The following is a 5,992-nucleotide window of genomic DNA, read 5'->3' on the forward strand; positions in this document are numbered from 1 at the left end:
TGCGTTAGGCACTGAAGCTTTGTTCTAGACAAACATGGTGTGCTGAATTATCAATAATCATGTGTGTGTGTGTGTGTGTGTGTGTGTGTGTGTGTGTGTGTGTGTGTGTGTGTGTGTGTGTGTGTGTGTGTGTGTGTTGCATTTCAGTTGTGTGACAGCTGTGGTGTTAAACTTCACTTTCCCGTAGCAGAGACTCCGCGGACACACAGCTTCTGCCACTGTGTCGTGACCCTGAAAAACACACAGTGTGAGAGTGACTGATAAATCAGATAATACATCAGATCATCATTTCCTCTATACATCTTCTAATGGTGTCAGGAGTGGAGAAGTGAGAGACCTAATGGGTACAATATCAGCTCCAAATGCAGGGAGAGCAGGCAGCTTTTATTGGAAGAAATAACAGAACCAAACAAACAGAGGGATACATAAAGGAACAAACTAAGCAAAAACAAATCTGGATAAAAGAAAAATAAAAGCAAGGGCATCAAACAGAGATCTAATCCTAGATACAAGAGGGACACAACTACAATGACTCAGTGACAGGAAGCAAAAAAGAATAAACTAAAAAAGATGCAAGATCGCAGGTATAAATAGGAAAGTTAATTGGGGAGACATGAGGAACAGGAGTGCAGAGGTGGGACGGGTTAAGGGTTGAGGGGGCGGGGTCGGGGCAAACACAGATGAACAAACAAAAACGCAGAATATGCACAGGATATAAACAAACCCTGTCAGACTGCCCCCTAGTGTTTAGGCAGGGTATAGTCCAAGTCATCGACGACTAATGGCAGGAACTCACATGAAGCCTCGTTTTGCACACCGTAGGCTTGTCTTTTCCACTTTAACGATTAATTTAGGGGGGATTTTTCCAGGGAAGAAGGATGAACAACATGATCTGGAACCGATGAGCGCTTCATCTAAGCGAGAGATGAGATGAGATGAGATGAGATGAGATGAGATAAGATGAGGATTTTTATCAACTACATCCATGTCATATTCAAATAGACTGAAATTCTGCTCTGTCCTCTTTTATTCGTCTGCTTCCGATCTTTATTTATTTCTCAACTAAATAATTGAAATTTAAAACTGATAAACAAAGAATACAATAAAATACATGGAAATACATAAAAACGTATTAACTTTCACTTGTTTTTAAGTTAATTTTATAAATTATTACAGTGTTGTTTTTTTAAGTCTGTTATTTTAAAAGCTAATCTGTTAAACTCACTGTGAGCGTCTGAGGAAAGCAACATGATCAGGATGAAGCCCAGGACCAGAAACACACGACTCATCTTCATGTTCTCTGAATGCATGATGAAGGCTTTTTAAGATGCCTCTAAAATTACATGCATTTATAGGTCACACACACACACACACACACACACACACACACACACACACACACACACACACACACACACACACACACACACACACACACACAGACAAACACACATCCCTCCCCTCACCATATTTCCCTCTAAACATACAGGGACAGGAAAAGTGTTAGAACTGATAAAAGTATGTCCAGAGTGTTGAGTCATCAGGATGAAGTGGATGTAGAGTTTGCACGTTCATGTTGTCACAATTTACATTTAAACAGTTTAACGTAAACCTGCTCTAACATAAATACCCCCCCCCACACACACAGACACACACACACACAGACACACACACACACACACACACACACACACACACACATATATATATATCATATATATATATATATATATATATATATATATATGTCAAACAATTGGGGGGGGGAGAGAAAAAACAAAGTGTGTGAGATCTGTGACATTAGCAGCTTAATTGTCATGGTGGCTCGTAAATTACCCATCATCCCCAGCATGTCACAAGACCATGTCCATGTATTTAAATGTTTAAAAAAAAATATTTATTTTACTGGGAGAAACAGTTAAGGAAAATATTAAGTAAAGAGACTATAAGTAACCTAACTCTGCTTAGTGAGTGTACAGTAGGGGGCGCCACACACACACATTACTGCTACATCACTGCACTGGATGGGATAAATAACATATTATATAATACTAGAGTAATACTTTTATCAGCACAGAAATGAACAAATTAATATAAAACAATTCAGTGATTTTAATTCACTAAATTATACACGAATAACTCAAAACTGACAAACTTTATAATAAACTAATAAACTGAATAAAACTGATATAGAGCATAAATTTGCATGGATTTTAAAGATTTGCATTTCTGTCTCAAAAATGTTTACGTTTTTTGTTTTTTTTCCCAGAATGACAAGAATAACATATCACACCAGCCCTCAAACCAAATGAGCTCGTCACATCTCACTGATTCCTCACATCTGCATTGTTCCCATAATTATTAACACTATTTACAGTAGGTCATGTTGTCTGTGTGTTCACCTGCAACGTTCTCTTCATATTCAGTCTGTTATCTTGTGCAGTATGTTTGTGTTTTCATGTTGCGGTTTAACGGCTATTTATAAAGGTTAGTTTTATTAATAAACCCCTCCACCATCGGATGCCTGATGGACTGGTTAACTTCCCCATTGTGTTCCATACCTTCATCATGTGTTTTGTGCCATGCTGAATAATCAAAATGTGTATATTAGAGTATATTGTCTTGTATATTTAATTCTCACATATTCATGAAGACAGAAATAATTATCACGCTGTAAGAAGAGACGATCAGGCTAGGAGAGAGAGAGAGAGTGAGAAGGGGAAGAAATTGTTAGGTATGATTGTAATCAGGTGATGGACAATGTAAATTATGTATAAAGTGCAGACAGAGACTCGGGCTATGACTAGCTAAGACATCATAACTAAAAGGCTAGAGCCAGAAGGTGACACAGACATGAGGGCTTCCTGGGATGTAAAGCGTCCCACCACTCCACAGTCTGCAAACCTGAGCCACTTGCCAAGGTGGCAAGGAGACAACATCCAGACATCCCAGTTCACCAAACACTCGATGCCCATGAACCCCCCAGATCTGCTCCTTTACCTAAGGAATCTATTCATAAAAAGCTAAACTAAACAAATGTGTTTTTAGCCTGGACTTAAACACTGAGACTATGTCTGAGTCCTGAACACTAATTGAAGTCTGTTCCATAACTGTGGGGTTCTGTAAGAAAAAGCTCTGCCCCCTGCTGGAGACTTTTGTACTTGTGTTACTACCAAATATTGACCATTTGATCGAAGTAGGCATGAGAGATCATAAAAAAAGCTAAAGATCACCCAGGTACTGTGGCACGAGACCATTAATTAAGTGCTTTATAGGTTAGTAACAGTATTTTATAATCAATGTGAAACTTTACTGCATGACAGACAATGCAATGAGGATAAGATGTGGCGATATGTTCATATATTCTGCTTCTAGTAGGCTGCTGTGTTCTGGACAAACCGGAGCTTGTTTATGCTCCTACTGGGACATCCAGACAGTAAAGCATTACAATAATCCACTATAACTAGTGTTTCATGTAATGACATCTTATTTCTTATCTTAGTAATATTTCTGAGATGAAAGAATGTCCCACACAATCTTCAATCTTATTAAGCTGGTGGCTCACATCTGACTTAGCTGAAACATAGAGTTGTGTGTCATCAAGATAACAAGTGAAGTTAATACCATTACCAATATCAGTCATTTTATGAACTGCTGTCATCACCATGAAAGCTTGTTAGCTAGGGAAACACTGTCAACATAGTGAACTTGACATGCGTCATAGCATCTTACTAGCTAACGATCTAGCTAAGCAACACCACAGTAGTTGTGGGGTTAATGATAGCTATCTAGCAGCAGCTCTTATGAAAAAAACGAACTCTATTTGAACCCGCATGTTGCAAAATTGTGCTATTATTGAGAGGAAATGTCTCACAATATCGGTGAAATCATTATCTGGTACAATCGGCATCCAGGGAGTTTATCGTTAATTGGAACTGAGGAAGTCAAATTTATTGCGTTGTTCTTTAGGATTTTATTTAATATAATTTTATTTGGGTTGATGGTTAATTGAGGTTTGATGTTTTGTGTGTTTAATTGTGTTTGTAGTGAAAAACTTTATTTGTGACTCCAGGACCAATCGCTCTGTTGATGAAAAATGATGGTTTTATAGGCATCTTACTCCTTCGGGCTATATTAAAAAATATTATAAAGCCACCAGATTCTGTTAAATTTGTTTTTTGTTGGTTTTTTTTTTTGTCAATTTGTCAAACTGTTTTTTTTATCAGCCAACATGGCGACATGTAAAATTAACATAAATAAAGAGCCTTCTACAAAAATGTTATAAGAAATTAAATTGTTTTACTGATAAATATTATAATTATACTATTAAGTTTGGGGAAAAGGTTCTGATTGAAAAAGAGGAGTTTAAATGTCCCACTACTCATCTCCTCGTACACGAATGACTGCACCTTTAATGCCCCATCTGTCAAGCTCCTGAAGTTTGCAGACGACACCACACTGATCGGCCTCATCCGGGACGGTGACGAGTCTGCTTACAGACCGGAGGTTGAGCGGCTGGCTGTCTGGTGCAGCCTTAACAACCTGGAGCTGAACACGCTCAAGACAGTCGAGTTGATAGTGGACTTCAGGAGAAACCCCCCTGCTCTTCCCCCACTAACCATCATGGACAGCATTGTCACAGCAGTGGAGTCATTCAGATTCCTGGGAACCACAATCTCCCAGGACCTGAAGTGGGACATTCACATTGACTCCATTGTGAGAAAGGCCCAGCAGAGGTTGTACTTCCTTCGTCAGCTGAAGAAGTTCAACCTGCCACAGGATCTGCTGAAACAGTTCTACACTGCCATCATAGAATCTATCCTCTGTACCTCAGTGACTGTTTGGTTCAGCTCAGCCACCAAATTCGACCTCAGAAGACTACAGAGGGTAGTCCGGACTGCTGAGCGAATCATTGGCAAAACTCTCCCCACTCTCCAAGACCTGTACTACTCCAGAGTGAGTAGAACTGTTCACTCTTTGAACTGTTGCCATCTGGTCGGCGCTACAGAGCCCTGAGCTCCAGAACGACCAGACATAGGAACAGTTTCTTCCCTCAAGACCATGGAACACACAACACATAATATTTGCACTATGTATACCTCAATTGCACATTTCATACTTGCACTCTGTACATACATGCATACATATTGTCTGGATGTTTATGTTTACTTCAACTGCACATTTCACAACTGCACATGTGTACATACAAATTGTATATATCGTATACATATTTGCATATGTATATTTCATATTTTTATTTAAACTGCACATTTCACACCTGTAAATGTGTACATACAATTTCATCTATACTACATATGCTATTCTGTTACACTGTGGAGATCATGTCATTAAAACAAATTCCTCGCATGTGAAACACGCCTGGCAATAAAGCTGATTCTGATTCTGATTAAGGGTGGAGTTAAGAAAGAGAATGGATGGATGGATGGATGGATGGATAGATAGATAGATGAATGAATGAATGAATGAATGAATGAATGAATGAATGAATGAATGAATGAATGAATGAATGGTTGGATGAAAGGATGGAGAGTTATACAGACCTTGTACCAGTCTGTTATAGTGTAGAGTAGTTGAGCTAAAAGCTGAAGCAGTCGTTCTACAGGTCAGTCTACAGTCCAAACATGACCTACGTTCACAAGCTCTGGGTATTGACTCAACTCAGCAGAAATGACATTTGTTCTAACGGTTTCTGGTCTCAGCCTTACAGATAGAGTGAAGAGGATAAATGGAAATCTCTCACATCGTCTAAACTTCTGCAGAAGTGTAAGAGATTGTAGCTAAATGTTTAAGATTAAATGCAAACTAATCTAACACAATCTTCTCTGTCACACTGCTCATCGGTTTTGCTGCACTTTTGCTTTGGGGGTCATACATTATTCATGAATTCTTTAAAATTAGTTGTGATTTTTTTCTTTTTTGTTGTGATTCCTGTGTTGTTTTGTCTGTGGGCCTGGGCTCATTGTCCTAATGA

Source organism: Tachysurus fulvidraco, chromosome 17, assembly GCF_022655615.1.
Source record: "Tachysurus fulvidraco isolate hzauxx_2018 chromosome 17, HZAU_PFXX_2.0, whole genome shotgun sequence".
Classification (NCBI taxonomy): Eukaryota; Metazoa; Chordata; class Actinopteri; order Siluriformes; family Bagridae; genus Tachysurus; species Tachysurus fulvidraco.